This window comes from Leucoraja erinacea, chromosome 36 (genome assembly GCF_028641065.1).
Source record: "Leucoraja erinacea ecotype New England chromosome 36, Leri_hhj_1, whole genome shotgun sequence".
Classification (NCBI taxonomy): Eukaryota; Metazoa; Chordata; class Chondrichthyes; order Rajiformes; family Rajidae; genus Leucoraja; species Leucoraja erinaceus.
In genome coordinates this window covers 661,919-667,351 of record NC_073412.1, presented here as the reverse complement: position 1 = coordinate 667,351, position 5,433 = coordinate 661,919, and positions in this window count along the sequence as shown.

Genomic DNA, 5,433 nt, shown 5'->3' with positions numbered 1-5,433 from the left:
GGAGAGAGGGAGGGAGGGGTGGTGCGTGCGCGTGCCCGCGGTCCGTGCGCGTGTCCGGGGTGCGTGCGCGTGTCCGCGGTGCGTGCGCGTGCCCGCCGCTGCTGCTCCTTATAGCAGCTATGGGATCTTTGCTCCTGGCAATGAAGCAAGGTTCAAAGGTAATTTCAAAGGTCAAAGGTGAAGATGCGGCTGTTTGGAGCAAAGACACTAGAGGTCTCCTCCATTGCCAGAGTGAGCAACACCGCAAATTGGAGGAACAGCACCTCATATTCCGCCTGGGCTGCTTGCGTCCGGATGGCATGAACGTTGAATTCTCCCAGTTTTGCTAGCCCTTGCTGTCTCCTCCCCTTCCTTAACCCTCGAGCTGTCTCCTCCCATCCCCCCGCCCTCGGGCTCCTCCTCCTCCCCTTTTCCTTCCTTCTCCCCTTTTCCTTCCTTCTCCCCCCCCACCCCCCATCAGTCAGAAGAAGGGTTTCGGCCCGAAACGTCGCCTATTCCTTCGCACCATAGATGCTGCTGCACCCGCTGAGTTTCTCCAGCAATTTTGTGTACTAGAGGAGCATCTTTGGTTTAGAGCATACTGCTCACCACCCTACACTGCTCACCTGTGGTGGAACTATGGAAAGACAAGTTTGCAGCGACTAAAGGTGTCATATAATGATGCCATGTGAACACTGCTAAGTGGCAATGTTACAACATTTTGAGATTTTAAAAAATCAAGTCTGTAATTTATCCCATCCGATAAAGCATAAAAAGAAGTTTAATTTGACACCTAATTCACTTTCATATCTTCAGTATTAAAAAGGTTATGGCCATTTTCATACTTGGAAATAAGCATCTTGTTCCCTATTGCTTTTCCATTGACTGAACACCAAAGCTGTGATCGAGGACATTTAAAAGCCCATAACTTTCTTAAAATTTAAGAGAACTGAAATAAATTTTTTGTTATTATAGATTTAAGCATTCTGAAACAAATATGAAACAATCTTACTTAGATAACTTGGAATTAAAGCATTTAATTAGTTAGTTACCTAATTACAAAATTCAATTACTAGATCTAAACATCTATCAATTTCTTAAGAATAGATTAACATTTTTAAATAGCCAAAGTGTTCAAATAACATTGACACAAGAATTCACAATATAACATAATTTTAAAATCTCATTGTCATGGATTTATAGGCCAAATGGAAGGAATTTAATGTTTAATACCTGTAAATTAATGGCCATTTAAAATCAGCTTGCGAGTGGGTTTTACTGGAACGGGACCATTTGGAACGTTGAGGTTGTGGTGATTTATACCCCCATATCGGCATACCGGTTCGTATGGGGACTAAATCGCCATTTTGCAACTTAAAATGTGAACTAAAGGCATCTTAAGAAACACTTTTATACATAAAAATAAACAACTTTCTTTTACCTGTCACCTACATGAAATCCGTCCCCGCTGTCGGTGTTTACGGCTTTAGAAGCTGATTTTAAAATGACTCCAGCGTTGAAATTGTCGGGCGATTAAAAACAAAAAAGATGCTGCTGGACACTTTCATTCTCCTTCCCATTCCTACACATATCTCTTTGTCCTCGGCCTCCTCCACTGTCAGAGTGAGGCTAAATGCAAATTGGAGGAACAGCATCTCATATTTTACTAGGGCAGCTTACAGCCCAGTGGTATGAATATTGATTTACCTCACTTCAGGTAGCCCGGGCATTCCCCCTCTCTCTATCCCTCCCCCACCCAAGTCGCACTAGCGTCTCATTTTCACCCTACAAACAGCTAACAGTGGCCTGTTATCATCATAACTTTTTTTTCATTCATATATCTTTCATTCATTGTTCTTTATCTCTCCACATCACCGTCTATATCTCTTGTTTCCCTTATCCCTAACCGGTCTGAAGAAGGATCTTGACCCAAAGTGTCACCCATTCCTTCTCTCCAGAGACGCTGCCTGTCCCATTGAGTTACTGTAGCATTTTGTGTCTACCTTCGATTTAAACCAGCATCTGCAGTTCTTTTCTACATGTGATATCCTACATTATGGACCAAGGGTTTCGGCTCGAAATGTTGCCTATTTCCTTCGCTCCATAGATGCTGCCTCACCCACTGAGTTTCTCCAGCACTTTTGTCTACCTCCGATAGGACTACTTTGGACTGACAGTCAGTTCCTTCAGTGCCTGGTTCTCATCACCCTTGGTTCTCTCTCACATGTGCTGCAAGTTTGTTGCGTGTCCCTGTGAAAGCAGAGGCCCAGCAGTGTTGCAATCAGTGTTCCCCATTACCCATCCCCCCTCCCTCCTGCAGTGCTTGCTGCTCCTCACTGTGCCAGCAGATGGTGCCTTCATACTTGGGAAATCACGAGCCTCAGATTACTTTGTCCAAACATGCCCAGAGCCAGCGACCAGAATTCACAGGAGCATCCAGAGCGTGTGTGTGGACGTTGAGATGCAGCACTTTACACGGACAAGACTGAGGCTGGACAGCGTGTGGGTGAGTTCCAGTCCACGTCTCTCCTGTGTTGTTTGGTTATAACACTGAGGGCAGTGCTTGGCTGCAGGCCCAGGGAAATACACAGCCATGTGATGGCAGAGTGTGGTGCGGTGGCTGCAGGAGTTTGATGCTGGGAGTGAGACTGTGGGGCTGTTCTCCCAATCTGCCACTTGATATTAGTGACCAGTTGACCCTTGTGTGCCTGAGATCCCTGCCGGCTGCTCAAGCCTGGTCAATTCTCCCTGTGTCAGAGTGATACAGTGTGGAAACAGGCCCTTCGACCACACATTGCCCACACTGGCCAACATGTCCCAACTGCATTACCTGTGCTTGGTCCATATCCCTCCAAACCTGTCCTATCCATGTATTTGTCTAATTGTTTCACACCAGGGTGGAGAATCTGTAGAATTCTTTGCCACAGAAGACTTTGGAGGTAAAGTCAGTGGATAATTTCAAGGCAGAGGTCGATTCTTCATTAGTACGAGTGTCAGAGGTTATGGGAGAAGGCAGGAGAATGGGGTTAGGAGGGAGAGATAGATTGAATGGCGGAGTAGATTTGATAGGCCGAATGGCCAAATTCTGCTCCGATGATCAATCTCTTATGATCTTTCTTCAACTGCCTCATTCACAGACCACAGTCTGTCTGTATTGGTGGAAATGTGTCATCTTCGATAACAATCAGCATGGGAGCACCTCAAGGCTGTGTGCTCAGCCCCTGTTGTACTCACTCTATACTCATGACTGCATAGCCGGACATAGTGCGAACTCCATCATCAAGTTTGTTGATGACACCACTGTTGTGGGACGTATCACTGATGGGGATGAGCCAGAGTATAGAAGTGAGATCGACCAATTGACCAAATGGTTCCAGCACAATAGCCTGGCTCTCAACACCAGCAAAACCAAGGTACTGATTGTGGACTTCAGAAGTGGTAGGATGGGGACCCACAGTCCCGTTTATATCAACGGGTCATGGTGGAAAGGGTCAAGAACTTCAAATTCCTGGGCGTGCATATATCTGAAGATCTCTCCTGGTCCCAGAACACTGATGCAATCATAAAGAAAGCATATCAGTGCCTCTACTTCCTGAGAAGATTACGGAGAGTCTGTATGTCAAGGAGGACTCTCTCGAACTTCTACAGGTGCACAGTAGAGAGCATGCTGACCGGTTGCATCATTGCTTGGTTCGGCAATTTGAGCGTCCAGGAGCGGAAAAGACTGCAAAAAGTTGTAAACACTGCCCAGTCCATCATCGGCTCTGACTTCCACACCATCGAGGGGATCTATCGCAGTCGCTGCCTCAAAAAGGCTGCCAACATCATCAAGGACCCACACCATCCTGGCCACACACTCATCTCTCCGCTGCCTTCAGGTAGAAGGTACAGGAGCCTGAGATCTGCAACATCCAGGTTCAGGAACAGCTGCTTCCCCACAGCCGTCAGACTATTAAACAAAGTGACTGTAAATTGACCTGCTGTTGTGAGTAATATTTGAACCAAGGATTACTAGGTCTGATATTGTGACTACTGTGGCTAAAGAGAAAGTATCTACAAACGTACTCCAGAGGTGATTTATCTCATCGCCTGGTCACATGTAGCCGGTTTACAATTATCCAGTATGTGTAGGAAAGGAACTGCAGATGCTGGTTTACACCGAGGATAAACACAAAATGCTGGGGTAACTCGGCGGGACAGGCAGCATCTCTGGAGAGAAGGAATGGGTGACGTTTCGGGTCGAGACCCTTCTTCAGGCGGAGAGATTCTTCCGCCAGATGCCAGGATTGCTGCATCTCTGGGGCTGATTGTCGCTGTTAGTGTCCGAGCTGCAGACTTGAACTGCTGCCCACATCAGCTCCCGGAGTGACACCACAGGTGGGCAGCTGCTGCCGCCGCCTCTCGCTTCAGCAGCGCTCACGGGCACACAACACTAAAGGGACATGTACCGTGCAACCCGGACCCACAACTGGCCAGTGCTGTAGAGAGGGAGAGGAGGGGGTGCAGGTACACAGGGCAGTGTGTGTTTGTGTGTGTGTGGGGGGGTAACGGGGAGAGGTGAGTGTTGCGGGAAGGGGAAGGGGGTAGGGAAGGGGGAGCTCCCGGAGTCTGGGCCGCCCGCTTGCTCCTGGTCCCGGGGATGGGGCTGAGGCCGGAAATGAGGAGCGCAGGGAGCTGGGAGCCGAGGAGACGGGGAGGGGCGAGGCGAGGCCGGGGCGGGTTTGCAAACAAGGGGCAGAAGTTGAGATCCGTCTCGGTGGAGCAGGGGGTGAGATCGGGCCGGAGACGGTCGCCGAGGGGAGAGGGGGTCGGATCCCGAGCTAAAAGGCAGCCGCGAACTTCGAAACGAAACTTGGCAGCAAAAGTTTGGCAGCGTCCCGAGAGCGAACGGACGGGCCCCGGACACCGAGCGGCCTGCAAAGGGCAGCGGGCAAGATGCGCTAGGGAGGGGGAGAGCTTGTCCCCGCCCGCCCCAGTCCCACAGCCCCAGGCCCGGTCCCGGTCCCAGTCCCGGCCCCAGTCCCACAGTCCCACAGCCCCAGCCCCCCAGTTCCAGCCCCCCCAGCTCCGGCCCCCCAGTCCCGGCCCCCCAGTCCCAGTCCCGGCCACAGTCCCCCCGGCCCCAACCCCCAACCCCAGTCCCGGCCCCAGTCCCCAGTCCCGTCCCAGCCCCAGTCCCGGTCCCGGCCCCAGTCCCAGTCCCGCCCACAGCCCCAGTCCCGGCCCCAGTCCCCGGTCCCGGCCCCAGTCCCAGTCCCCAGCCCCAGCCCCGTCCCGGTCCCAGCCCCCAGTCCCACAGCCCCAGTCCCGGCCCCAGTCCCGGCCCCACAGTCCCAGTCCCGGCCCCAGTCCCCCCAGTCCCAGCCCCAGTCCCAGCCCCGGCCCCAGTCCCAACCCCAGTCCCACAGTCCCGGTCCCGGTCCCCAGTCCCGGCCCCAGTGTCCCACAGCCCCG